A 15315-nucleotide genomic window follows, 5' to 3' on the forward strand; every position below is an offset into this window, starting at 1 on the left:
AAGTGATGACGTAGCGTTGTTTTTTTTTGCGGCTTGGTCATTACGTCGCAGCCGATACGGAATGTGTTGTTCAGCTTTGTGGTCTAAGAACGCTTTCACTTATTGATTGGTAGCTATAATTGTTTAGAACTATAACTTATTATTGTGAAAGTAAACAAAGAAGTTAAGAAAATTTGTCGACAGGAACGGAACGGAATTTGAAGCATAGAGTGATGTGCTTGCTTATTTCAATCGTATTATGATATGATCTCAGTATTGCAGTGAATGATGTTGATGCAAACCGATGCCAAACAATTCTTTTCCTAAACGGCTTCGCATTGTGCTGGAAGTCAACTTATAGGCAATTCCCGCCTAAGGAATCTTGCTGTTATAAGATTCTTGACGTTTTGAAGTTTACATGTACACGACGAAATACGTGTCAAATACACACATTGAAATTGAAACTGCGAAAATAAACGACGTGCTCCGGTGGAGATCGAACCCATGACTCCCTTTTCGCTAGATGGGCACTTCAACCTGCAAGTTGCGAAGCCCCTTGAGAGACCCCGACGCTCGAGGACGAACTGAACTCGATTAACCCAAAAGCACATGGAATCATCGCTAAAGGGAGTTAAATTTTCAACACAAATGGTTGTCACCTTATCTAGATTTTGGCCTCGAGGTTTGGCTTCGATGCATCTTCACCTTAAGTAAAATCTTTTCTTATACATAGACTGTTCTTTGGAGCTATATTGTTCCAATAATTATCAAGTTTGACGCTGATATTGAACTTCCTACCGGAATATGGTGACAAATGAATACATTATTCTGCCCAACCATAGGCGGTTCTTTTCATTAACAATTCTAAAACGAAAATTTATTAGGATCGTTCAACAATTCTACCAGAAATATTTTGGGTTTCGGTCTACTTCGTCATATTCGTCGTATCAAACTTAAAATGTTCCACTACGGCGGATGTTCAAACTTACCTGCAACATTGTTTCATTTTCCAAGTATAATTTTGTGAAAGCTGTTATAGTTCGTACACTTGCACACCAAATATGCAATAAAACTACTGTACTTCGATAAATAACAACATTGTACTTTTTCACCGAAATCGCATGGACGAACACGATGCGAGCGAAATGCTTACCGATCGACTGAGCCACACCACTTTACAAAATAAGTTTCTTTCCTGTGTACGTAAAATTGAGAATGTAAACAAAGTTCAATCCGTCGTACTGAGGAAAAAAACAGCTTGTGCGCCACAATGTGTGCGAGATGTTCGGCGTAGAAAACGTAGAAAACGGTTCTTTTGATTGTGTTGTTTTTGCTGCACAGTGTGGAGCTGTCATGATTGTTTGGTCAAAAGGAATTGTGTTCATATGTTTAGACAGAATTTGGATGGCGAACAATGTATTTTAAAGGAAATCAATATGTTTCGTCATGCTGAAGGAATGGAGGGAGATGCCCGTAGATCTATACATTCTAGTGAAGCATTTTATTATAGCGTTGATATGTTGTATTTTGACCACTCACTATATCACAGTGAGCCGTTAGTTTTGAGGTGAATCTGAAAACTGATTGTGACAGAAATGAAAACGATACGACGAATATAGAAAACGAAAAGTAATAATTTCATTGCGTCATTTCTTAGAAACGATCAAGATTTATCAAATCCTTATTGCACAATTCGAAAGCCGTTTTGGGAGATAATTGTTTGGTATTAAAGGCTCTTTTGATCAAAGCTTCCAATATATTGGATATAAATTTTTCCTTCTCTTAACAAGTTTGTCTTCATAGAGCAGCGGTTCCCAACCTTTTTGGAGCCGCGACCCCCTTTGAAGCTTCACAAACGTCTCGCGGACCCCTAAAGATGGATGTTCTTATAATCAATGCTTATGGAAACATAGAATCTCTCAAAATAATTTAACATTCTGGTCGTCACGCGGTTAACCACCGCCATAAGCACCACGCTGTTGCTGAAAAAAATAGCGAGATTTTTAAAACTGTGTTGTAGCAAACACATAATGCGACTATTGAAGTGTTATCTGATATACTGGGCAGGCAATCCTACAAACCATATCTGTAATCCAACACTGATCTGAATGGTGAAATCGTCAATGCAAGAATCTTGCTGTGATCCTTTGGAAGAGTCCGCAAAGAATTGCATCAGGAATTTACCTATTATTTTTACAATAAGGAACTTTCATGAAGGGTCTTGACAAAATTCAACATTTCATGCAGGCCAAGTTGGATGAACCACTTGGTGTTTTTCATCATCCAATTGTCTGAAAAAAAAAAACAGTAAGCAGCATGTACGAACGGTTCAGATTAAAAAATTTGGGCACTTCAACGGGGTGAATTTTCTTGGCTGAGTTGTCTGAAACTTGGCAATGAGAAGCGATTGAAAACAATGCAAATCGTGAACAAATATGAGCTCAGTTGTTCTAAAAAAAAAACCCTATCGAAGTAAATCATGAGTTCCAGGTATAAAATACATACTTTCAGGTAATTGCAGATCTCATGGGTTTCTTAAAAAACAATTATCTGCCTTTGGGATAATTGTTAGCAAATCAGGAAATCTTCGAACACCTTGTCAGAACCATAAACCATCTTCAAAGAAATCTACCCAAGGTTGCTGTGAAAGATATCGGTCTAAAATTTCACTAAAAATCTCGAAAGAGTGCCACGAATGGTTTGTGTGGAAACAATGAATAATTTCGTTTTATTTAATTTAATCCATACAATAAACACCGGAGGTCTGAGGATCATTCCGATGATTTCGTCAGTAAGCTGGCAAAATCTACAAAGGATTGGGCCGCAAATATTCCACAAATCTTCCAAAAATGATCATAGTTTTGAATTTTCAAGATCACACTGGATACAACTAGAATGGATGCGCATTGAGTATTCATAGCTAACTTGCAATACTTAACTATCAGGATGACATTGAAGATATTTTACAGTATTTTTACAGTTTTAGCAAACAAATTTGCAACTGGGTAATAATGTTCACTTGAAACCAGGATGGTACAAATTCCTAACATTTACTCAGGAGGAACAATACTTCGCGGACCCCTTGAGAACTCGCCACGGCCCCCTGGGGGTCCGCGGACCACCGGTTGAGAAACCCTGTCATAGAGTGTTAGTTTTAAATAATTACTGAAAACCTGTTCGTGAATATCTCAGTCATACATAAATCTGCTTTCAATCAAATTGTTTTATTCATGAAAATGTGATGTTACAACAATTCTTGACAACCACATGACAAAACATGAAGTTCGTTGACACAAAAGTCAATTTGGTCAAATTGAGATGTGAAATTGTGAAAAATAATGAAATCGTTCTGGTGGGCTTCGATCCCACGACTCCCGATACGCTAGACTGGGCGCGTTAACCAACAACACCACATAACATACATCTTCTTCGGCTCTCTTAGATGTCCAATTTGGCTCTCTTTAACGTGCCTGATTGTGACAGACTTGGGACTGGCATCACGCCAGAGGCTTTCTCAACTTCTACTCGACGCTTTCGGTTTGCAGGTGCATCGATTACTTATAACCAATAGTACGTTCCGCTAAGTCTAGCCTCCCCTACTTCGAGTACGCCGATGTTTTCCTTAATCTTCTCTCCTTAACAGACTGACTTGTCGAATGCCGAAGTCAGTCCAACGATTCCGGTTGGAGTTTGGGTTCCGATTCATTGGAGCCCAGCGCTCTACACTCGCTAGACATTATTTGCACCGCCATATTGGTCATCATATTCCAATGATCGGAATAGCTGAAGTACTCACCAAAAACAACCGCCACCGTAATTTGTATTATGTTGAACCTCATACAGTAGAAGACAGCACAGTATGGCCCATAAAAAAATTCGAAAATGGTCATATCATGTTTTATAGTAGTTTTTACATAGAAAATGTTAATGAAACAGAAATATTATTCATTACTTTCATTGTTTAATCTATTTAGACTCAGTTTTTCGCTTTGGATATGATTTTTATCTGTTATTTTCACCTTACCAGAGAGGAATAGGAGGCATACCTTCAAATTTTATCATGTGGACGTCGAGTTCAATATCTGTGTGATAGAAGCTTCTAAAACATCAACGATGGCGTGGGATTCTTCATGGGCCTTGTCTTCAGCATATGCCCATATCAAATGATAGAATTGGTTCATACCTGGGTAATTGGAGACTAAAACATATTTCCGAAAAAACGATTCATTTCGGAGAGCTTTGATTAAACCTTCATATAAGTGTGATAAGCGGCTCCGTTTTGCTCAAAATCTATGAGCTAGTATTGATATAAGTTGTCTCTAACCGATGGAACAAATTTCATCCTCAAAAATCTGTTGTAGGCCTCCGTATTTAGTTTTTATTCAACCTTAACAAAACAAAATAAAGGCATATCAAACCTATAAGACGCAAATGCCCTCAAAACTATGACCCTGGCAAAATATTTTATTGTGATCATGAAAAACACGTTCTCTAAGAACTCCTCCATCCTCTGATACCAAACAAAATAAAATTTTCAACAATAAAGTGTGATTTTTGAAGGTAGAATGTTTATCACCAGAGCACACGACAATCAGACGCTGTTTTTAGCTTTGGGCGGACAAAACCACGTTCAAACAATTTTCGCATTTTTTTTAAGGGCCATACTGTATGTTTCGGCGTTTCTTCAATAGCTCTATAGGCCTCTGCACTGTTTTGATTTTGTATGGAATTTTGACGTTTACTGGCCTTGTTGTTTACAAATTTCGAGAAAGAATGAAAGGGAGAGGTACATTTTTATGCGGAGCCCCATACTCGGGATAAAATGTTAATATTGATTGCCAAATTTCTCGCCTGCCTCGATGTCCTCGGTCAGGGTGATGCAGAGCGGGCGATTACACATACCGTGTCAGACGATGAAGTGCTTTACGCACGGTATTGAGTCGGAACGTGCTATTTAACTTCTACCGATTCCGCTTGGTCTGTAGGGCCGCGCCCCAGATGCGTCTCCGCCGAAGTGTCTTCACAGCAGTATTTTGACAAAAATTTTCTCAGAAACATCCACAGAAGGTCCATAGAAGTGTCCACAGAAACATCTACAAAAGTGTCCACAGAAGTGTCTTCAGTAGGTTTAACAGTAGTGTTCACAGCAACGTCCATAGAAGTATTCACAAAGGTGTCCTTAGACAAGTTTGCACAAAAGTGTCTACAACAATGTCCCCAGAAGTATCTGCAAAAGTGTCCACAGATATTTTGAAGACGTGTTCGGAAATTGTCCACAGAATTGTCAACATTGTCAGAGGTGTCCAAGAAAGTGTTCACATAAGTATCCAAAAAATTGTCCACAGAAGTATACATAGAAGTTCCCAAAGAAGTGTGATCTACCGACATTTTCACAGAAGGGTCCATGTAAGAGTCCACAGAAAAAATGTGTTAACAGAAGTGTCACTAATACTGGCCCTCACCGACTAAAAATAGATGTATATTACTTCGATAAAAAGAGTGATTTGAAATAATAGCACCAGAGGCGCGTCCATATTCAAAACCATGCGTAGGACAAATGTTGGTAATCTCTATATGTCCACGGAAATCCAGAAAAGTTTTCAAATTTGTGGAATCCCAAACAGCAAATTTGAAGTGACTGTTTTCATGCCGGTCAGTAACACAAGACTGAGAAAGCTTCAAGATCATTAGTTAAATCAATGCTACCCAATGTACGGCCTGCTAAGAGTTTCGAGACTTTTCACATTATTGGCCCGTTTTATAGTCTGACAATTTCTTATTAAAATGTATCAAGTCTACAATCCTGATTTGATTTCTAGCTCATATTTCAAATTATATTTTGTATTTGATTCTTTGAAATTTATTGGATGAATAACTCAAAATTATTGAATTTATTGATTCTTAGCAAGTTTTTTTGGAGTTCAATGAGCAATTCGTATTGTAGCACACATTTAAAACATGAATAATAGGTAAATATTTCAATTCAGTAGGGATTTGGAATTTTGGCAACAAAATAGATCCGTTTTTGGCAAAATGTTGCCGATGAATACCATTAAAATTTGATTTTGTGTATTTTGTTTTAGTCATATGAAAAGGTCAGCTTCACGCCTACCGCATTCCAAAGCTCCTTCTTCGCCACATCTCTCCGAATCGAACCTACTGCAAGGCATCTCCGCGCTTATTTGATTCGAGATGGTCATATTTTCGCAACGTTTCATAAAACCATTAATCACTATAGGCATCTCAACTAGAATTCCAAAATCTTTTTCTCAGGCATTCACACTTTGTGACCAGCCCACTTGAGTCTGCCAGTATGTGATTTGGAGCAGCTCGTTTGAACAAAACCCAACATTTGGCACAAGAACAATAAAAAGTATATGACTCAGACAGAGTAAACTTCGTCACGTTCAGTTTACTGTTCTTTTCTTTTGGAATAACATACATTGTGTAGGAAGAAGCCAAGTATACTGGCTGCATGAAATGAACAAAATATTCCATACGAGATCCTGGTGATCCCTAACTAGGTATAGGACCCAAGTAACAATTTTAGTTTTACAAATTACTTCCAGGGTGCTATAAATAAACGCCCATAAAACCAAGGTCAAGGCACTGTTGTCTTCCTCGTATCCACCAAAACCTCTTGTAGATTAGAACATGACTAGTTGGCCCACTCTGAAAGAGGCTATGAAGTGTATAATTATGTTACACGAATAAAGCAAAATAGCATTTATGGTAGCTATTTTGAGGCCACCTGTTCTAAATGAATGTCGCTTCATCTTAAAAATGATTCTATCATAACGTCGATCTTTCCAGATTTATTCCAACGCAAACAAAACAAAATAAGATTGAAAACACGGCTGTGATAGTTTATTTCGTAGTGCTTTTTATTTGAAGTGATTTATTTGGATATATTTCCCAAATCTTTAATGCCGAGTGAGATTTACTGTGAAATGTGATGAGAAAGGAGTAAATTTGCCTGTGCCCCCTCTGAAAATGACATATTACTAGTTATTTGGCATTTGCTAAAATAAACCGCCAGGTGAAGAATTGAACTTTCTTGGTTTGATTGGGCAGTAATTGTGCTTCAAATTATATTCAGTCAGTTTAGTCATGACACCATAGCATCTGATGAGCGAATTCATGGAGATAATATGATTTGAAAAAGTGAAATTGTGGCAATCGGAGTGAAATTAATATGGCGGAACCATAACACTGCGCAACACGTTTTTGTCTCAAGCAACAAAATACCGCTATATACTAAATTAAGGGTTGCTGAGTCCATTGCCGTTTTCATAAATATCATGGCACGTCTAGTTTTCGAAATATTGACTGTTGAAAATGCAAAATTTGACTGTTTCAGCCAACTTGCATGCAAGTTTGCCAGCTTGTAGAATTCAAACTTCAAGTATAAAACAATAATTATAAACAAAGCTCATAATATTCTCGATGGTAAAATTTTATTTTTTGGTGGTTTAGAAAAGTATTGTATTTTGCCATATAAAAGAAACGAAGAGTTTCATATGAAGACTGCATGCGTGTTGAAAAAATCGATTTAAACTAAATTTTATCGTGAAATTCCAACTAAATTGTATCTAAATTGAAAGTTCAAGTCCCATTCAGCAAGTTTGGTAGATTATATCACAAAAAAAGTTTGATAAATCATATGTTAAATTTTATGTAAACATCAATAAAACCAGCGTTTTATCCAACTTTGGCGACCTATAGCTAAAAATTGTGACGTGCTAGAACATTTCTGAGAACGGCATCAGATTCAGAGACCCAAAAAAAAAAAAAGAGACACATATTTTGATCATTGAGACACGCGACAATGTCATTTTTGTTACGCTGTGAAATTGATAGATTGTCATCGACAAATGCTGTTTTGCCATCATTAATACACAAATAAGGGCGCACTGTTATGGTTCGGCATATGTGGATGTAAAATTGCTTCAAAAAATGCTGATTGAAGATGATTTAGCTTTTTTCGCTTTTTATGGTCACCAAGCAGCATTCAACAAAGCTCAGTTCGGTTTGTTACTCCGTCGCGAGTGGACGTCTGCGTTATTTTCTCCGCGAGTGAAGATGAAAGTCATTCCTTTGGCCAAGGGCGAAAATTCGAGATAGTGCAAAAAATGTTGAAAATTTTACGAAATTAAATAATTAGTTTTGTTTCGTTAGTGTTTTGTTCCCATACTCCTAGATGTTGAGAATTAAAATATAAATTTTAAAAGTGGCTTCCGCGTGATTTGTTTGGAAGCAATTTTGCTCCCCCATTTACTTTTTTCAAGTGTGAGTGTGAGATATGAAGAAAGAGAAGAATTCGAAAGAAAATTATATACTTGTGTGAGTGATACGGCGGTAGTGGTAAAGTTTGACTGTGTAGCATGGGTGTAAGAAGGCGAGCTCTCCGAAGGGCTGAGTATCCGGTGAGTTTGTTCTGATTCGCATGTTTTGTCTTTCAACATAAAGGGCCTTCCATTAATTACGCAAGACGATTTTCAGGATTTTCAACCCCACCCCCCTATGGTAAGATTTGTTATTTTCATACAAACAAATAATTGAATGGCACGTATGAAATTTCAAACCCCGCCCTACACCCATAAACGCTTACGTCATTATTGGACGGCCCCATGAGCCTGTGCATGCTGTAAAATGTTTGATTTTTGTGCGCGCTGTTTTCAAGTTGCCCGTGGGAGAGAGTGAGACAGCACCTGTACACGACGCACAGAAAAAGTTAAACGAACAAAAGAATTTAGGGCACGTACAGACTCATGAGCCGCCATCGTTCTGCAGATTTACTTCAATGTTGGTAGAAAATAAGACAGTATTGGGGTCGGCAGCTTGTGGACCTGGACTGTATGTGTGGTGGAGGTGATGGATTACGATGTATTGTAATGCAAAGATGATGCATCGGAACTGAACTGAAACGGGAGACCGTGTTATCTTCTCTATCTTTTGTCTCACTCTATCAATTTTCATCAAAACGCTGCAGAAGCAAATATTGAGTTGAACCTGAAAATTTAATGGGTTGTGCACTACATGTATAGTATTATATAATTTTTTTTTTTCACATCGACATATGGAGATTTGCTTCTAGGGTGATTATAATGACGTCCCGTGCGGCCTTATATGTCAAATTCCATTTGTTCATCGCTCAATACGCTGTTTCGTCGCTTTCTGTTGTGTGTGCTTTTTTTGTGTATATTAGAATATCAAATACTAGATCTTAGTATTCGTAGGTGTGTATGGAAACATAATGATTTTTCCTTCTGGTCAAAAACATACACGAACTTATAGGGCTACCGATCAATTTCCGACAGCAGATTATCAACTACACGTATGGCAGCATTTATCGAAGAATTGTTTATATTTATTTGTTTTATATTATATTGTATTGTATTGTATTATATAACATATCATATTGTGGCTCATTCGTAAATTTGATACCGCTAAAGGGGGTGAGTGAGTGTCCTTAAGATGTTACAGCTTCTACGAAATTCGAAAAATATTCATACAAAATGCGTTACGAGGGGGTGGGTGGGCGTCAAAGATGATCGTTTTTAGCGTTGTGAAATTTATGAATGAACCCTTATATTATATTACATTGTATTACAATCAATTCTCCCTTACTCGATGCTTCGTATCTTAATATCGAGTTAGAGAACCAGAGCAAAAGTGAGTTTTGATGACTAACTCGATAGTCCTTTGGATCGCAATAGCACTGGTTCTATGTTCTGTAACTCGATGGTCCCTTCAATATCGAGGTATGGAGAGTTTACTGTAGATTCTATTATATTATGTTATGTTATATTATGAAAGCGGCTGACAATATCGGATCTTTACAGTGTATTAAATTACATACATGTTTTTCTCACTCTTTGGATAAAAGTAAATAAGGCAAAAGTTATGTTGTCACATAGTAAACTCTACGCTAGTCTATGCAAGGGTCTCCACAAAATTTTAAATGTGTTTTCCTTGTTTTTTAACTCTTTCAGTGAATTTCATCAATTTTCTGTCATACGTTAAGTCGGAATCCTAGATGATGTACAGAACGAGCAAATCATTCAAATCTGTTAATCTGTTAATCTGTTGTAAATTATTTTAAATTTTTTTAGTTATCCCGGGGAGAATGAAACTGTTTAATACGATGTTCGATTTGAAATTCCACGTCCTCCATCTAATTTAATCTGACTTTAAAAGCAAATAGTGACAAACAAACATTATTTCATTGTATTGATACAAAAATTGTAGTGTGATGATGTATAATTTATGGTTTTATATATACTATTTTATTTCGATGCATTATTGCAAAATTATAATATATTTTTATTTTATATTTTTTTATTATTTTATATTATGTCATGTACTGTTTTGTTTCACATTTATTGAATTACATTATTTTACAGCATATTTTGTTTACTAATTGTTTTAATTCGTATTCCTTATAAATAATTACTGTATGATTCATTATAGCTGTTAAATATTAGTTATTTTGTGATATTCATTTTTTTATATAGCAGTCGATTCCCTAGGTACATGAACATTATAAAAATATATGCTACTACGCAACCAAAAGATAATTCAACCGCTTTACTTTTCAGAAAAAACAAGCCGGTTATTCGCAGAATGTCGAGCTGCAGCTGAGAACCACGCATTTGAAGCGTTACATAATTTGAGGGCAGCGCCATATCACATTTCATATATGAAACAAAAAGTTATTATTAAACATTCACTATTTAATATGTGCTGTAATATTTCACAGAGAAAGGGCATCCATAAAAACAGGGCTAGAAGCTCTGAAAGAAATCGATAAACGATAGTTTTGTTTAGATTAGTTAAAAATAATTACCACACATATATATGCCTTTATAGCCACTGGCATAGTTTACGGCTATAAATAAATACTTGATTTCTTATACTTCTTAAAATTGGAATTGGATATCGGTTCTCTGTGATTTTATTTTATTTTTATTTTTAGGCTGATACAAATTTGATTTCGACTCTAAACATATGGAAGCTGAAATTTTGTTTTCGATGTATCCGGAGCTTTATTAACAAATTGATGAGTTTTTATTTTATTCAAATTATTTATTATTTTAATTACCCTTCCTTCGACCAGCCTAATATCATCAGTAGGACAAATATTAAAAAGATAAATATGTGTTGGCCGATATAATACTGCTTGCACTTAAATTCTGTTTTACTGCGTCATAATTTATTGCTACTACCATTTTATTTTCATATTTTTTACCATATTATTATATATATTATAATCTGTTCTAGTATATAACATTTCACTATCATTGAATTTACCATGTTTTGGGGAGGGAGGGAGCATCAGGGCATCATTGAAATTACAACTGGACAATGAAGTGGAGTGCCAATCGGAGTCAGGAGGAAAAGTGTTAGTCGTTCGCGTCTAGTACTTTTCTCTCCAACAGTTGTAAAAGATTTGACGCGCCCTTCTTCTAACAAACCTTTCCGTGGAAAGCTCGACAAGTATTGCAAATTCTAATACTCAATCTGTTGGATCATATGGCTGGAAGGAGATTCTCTATTTCCCGCGGGTTTCGCGTAAGTGTTTCTGCTTACGGGTCCGCCACCCCCCTTTTGGCCCTTCATACAGCGGTATGTTGAATGCAGATTGGTAATAAAATTTGACCTTACTGTTGAGTGGAACCGCATGCAGAGCAAGACTCAAGCAAGGATTGGTGGCTACCTACATACATACATACATACCAAGCAGCATTCAACAAAGCTTGCAGTTTGGGTATGCTATTATGAAGAATATACGCAACAAAAATGAAAACGTTTGTCGTTTTTCCGTCAGGAATAAGTGTTCGCAATGCATTGAAATGCATTCGCGATGCATCTGAAGAGCTCAAATATCGATTTAAGAGGTATAAATAAGGTAAGTTATCAAGATTAAAGTGCAAAAAAATCAGTTTAAAAGCAGCTTTTATAACAACAATGTGTATTGTATCAATCTTTTATCATAGCCACCACAAATAAGTATCATTTAGCCACCACAAGCAGTTTAAATGAGGTATTCTACGCTGCAATAAAGCTGGTTTTGTCGCCACAAAACTTTAACTTTATAGTTTGTCTCTAGAAGGTTTTGAAAACACCTAAGAGCTGACTTACAAAATATCATCTTCTAGCAACGTTAAATGTCGCCTCTAGCTATCATAGCATTCACTTAACTGTCTTAAAACATTAATAAATCCACACGAATGCCAAATTGCTGTTGAATTGTTACTTGAAAGTTTTCTAACAGAATCCTGCAGATTCCTTAAGGTGAAAGTTTATTGAGCACGTAAACATAATGTTGACACCCACTCGAGCCACCCGCTAAAACATCCTTTCGAGCCACCCAACAAGGCGCAGCACAATGTTATGTGCGTCGGTCAAAAATAAATCATCATGTTCCACGTATACCTCCACCCACAGGATTATGTAGGCAGTATTACTTCAACACGTTTTATACAAAGGTATTATGGTCGATATGAATTCATCAACAACTTCATAAAAGCTCAAAATCACAATTTATTTCATTTGGTAGTAAAAACATGTGTTTTGACCAAAATTATAAGCATTTTTCACACCATGCGTGTGTTGTTTACTTTTTTTGACCGTTTTCTCCTCTCTTCTCTCGCTTCTCACATACGGAGAAAGTTGCCATCAGTATGCATTTGAATTCTACATTCAATTGTAGTGTATAATATTACGGTTGTTAAGAAAATTTTCCGGTTTGCGGTAGCCGCAGAGTTCTACCGCAGCTGTCAAAGTTCTACCGCAGGCTTCGAAATCATTCCATCATTGAAGCAAACAATTCAATCATAGTATGCTTAAAAGAGAAAATGCTATGAAAAATAGTAACAAACAACGATCATCAAGACGGTATCCAAGGTATCATTGAAGCCTACTGATGATTCACCAGTGCAAATCAGTGATGTGACAGCTGCGGTAGCTTTTCGTTGCACCGTAAAACGGAAAGTTTTCCCTAAAATTGCAATATCTAATATTCATTTTTGCTGTTAAATTGCGTCGTACATTGGTTTTCTCACGCATAAAAATGTTTTGCAACCCTTGTGACTTTGTACACCTTTTGAGTGTTATGAAATTGTAAAATACGTGGTTGTAGCAATTTTATGAATAGAACAGGCACCGAAAAGCCAGCATACAATATCTCGGTGCGTGAAAATGAAGTGATTCGGTAGTGCGTGGTATTTCACAACACAAATCACAGCAATAACTACGTGTTTCCATTCAAAAACTGGTAATTTGTGTAAAACACATTATGGAATGCTATCAGTTTAGAAACCACTCCTCTACAATAAGGTTAGTAACTTCAAATAACCATTTTTTGTGATCGCTCTCGAAAACACTGTGAGAAGTGTGGAAGGAGAGAGCGGAAAGTGAAGGGAGAAGTAAGGTGCCATATTGGAGGCCATTTTGATACTCAAGGAGATATGTCTTTAAGGGATCCTATGTTCGTAAAGCGGGCTTATGAAAATTTTCAGAGTGGATGCTTGAGGACACTGAGTGCAATCTGGGTATTCCTATCGGACATCAGAGGTTTCTTGCGGGATCCTGAGAATGTAAAATTAATTACTTGGGATGCATCAAGAAATCTGGTAATTCCTAGTAAACTGCTAATTTTGAAGCCGTCCTGTGGGTTTCAAGCGAAATACTGTGGATTATTAAGTGTGTTTTGAGAATTTTTGTCAAAAAATTAAGGGTTCTCAATAGGCTTCCAGCGAAATTTGGAGATTGCTAGCGGTAGTCTTGAAAGTCCTAATAGACTTTGGAGAATTTCCATAGGATATTTGAGCATTTTTAACAATATTGGAATTACCCTACCCTACGTAAAATTGCTTAGAAATGGACCATTCTGAAGTCTGACCATTATTTTGTTCCAAAAGGGTGATGTAACAACGTCCTAATGATTGTTCTGTAACAACGTCCTAATTGGTTCTGATTTTGGCACGGTTCCGTTTTGTTGCCAAAAACGGAACTTTGAATTTACTAGAAATACATCAACAATTAATCACCTATGGCTTTCTTCGATATTTACAAACAAACAGACAAATTTGAATTTCCATCAAACTTCAAAACAAATTTTGCAGAAAGGCAAAGTTGGCCAGAATGATCACCAAAAATTAGATTTATGTTTAGAATTTGTATAGCATACCAATTCACAAAATCTTAAGTAAACTACTAAACCCGCAATATATTTTTCGGTAGCTTTCTCAAAGATTAAGGAACAGGATTTTTTTCGAAAGATTTTGACGGAATTCTAAGCACAATTTTAACAGAACCCTGTAGTGCATTTTGGAAGAATCTTGTCTTCTTCTTCTTTCTGGCGTTACGTCCCCACTGGGACAGAGCCTGCTTCTCAGATTAGTGTTCTTATGAGCACTTCCACAGTTATTAACTGAGAGCTTTCTTTGCCGATTGACCGTTTTTGCATGTGTATATCGTGTGGCAGGTACGAAGATACTCTATGCCCTGGGAATCGAGAAAATTTCCTTTACGAAAAGATCCTCGACCAGCGGGATTCGAACCCACGACCCTCAGCATGGTCTTGCTGAATAGCTGCTCGTTTACCGCTACGGCTATCTGGGCCCCATCTTGTGTGTAGTCCAAAACATGATTATGAACTTTGGGCAGAATTTGAAGATAGTAGCACGTTATACAAATGAAGTTTTTTTTGTGATTATTTTACCGAACTCTGAATAAAATATCAAGAAAACCTAGAAATCATTCTTACAGAATGCAAAGCAGGATTTTTAAAAGGATTTTGATGTATTCATGAGTGCTTACAATTTTTACAGAGTCCAGGGCAAGATTATAACATAATACCAGAAAAGATTTTTATACAACTCTTGGCATGATCATTTAGGTAGGACTGAATACACTTTTATTGAAACTGGCAAATTTAGGTAAAAAGTATTGGTCACTCAAATAATATAATCAAGTATTCTGATGTCGATCACTCATAAAAATTAATCAGCAATTTATTGGTCGACAACCTTCTTTAGGACGAAGGCCTTCTTGATAGGTTCCGGACAGAAACCCCCCTGTCAATTTCCTCGAAAAGCACCGTCACCAACAGGTGCGTGTTTAAATTATTCATCATGCACACGCTTTACGCACCGAGAAGTAATTTAACTTAAACATAATCCACCCACTTCCCTCTGGTCAGCCAACAACTGCGTTATCAATCTCTCCAATCGAAACTGATGTCAATTATGGGTGTCAGCAAAGGTGGGGACTCCATGTTTGTTGAACTCATTTGACTGCTACAACAAAAAAAAACCTCACTCATAAATC

Source organism: Aedes aegypti, chromosome 3 (assembly GCF_002204515.2).
Source record: "Aedes aegypti strain LVP_AGWG chromosome 3, AaegL5.0 Primary Assembly, whole genome shotgun sequence".
NCBI lineage: Eukaryota > Metazoa > Arthropoda > Insecta > Diptera > Culicidae > Aedes > Aedes aegypti.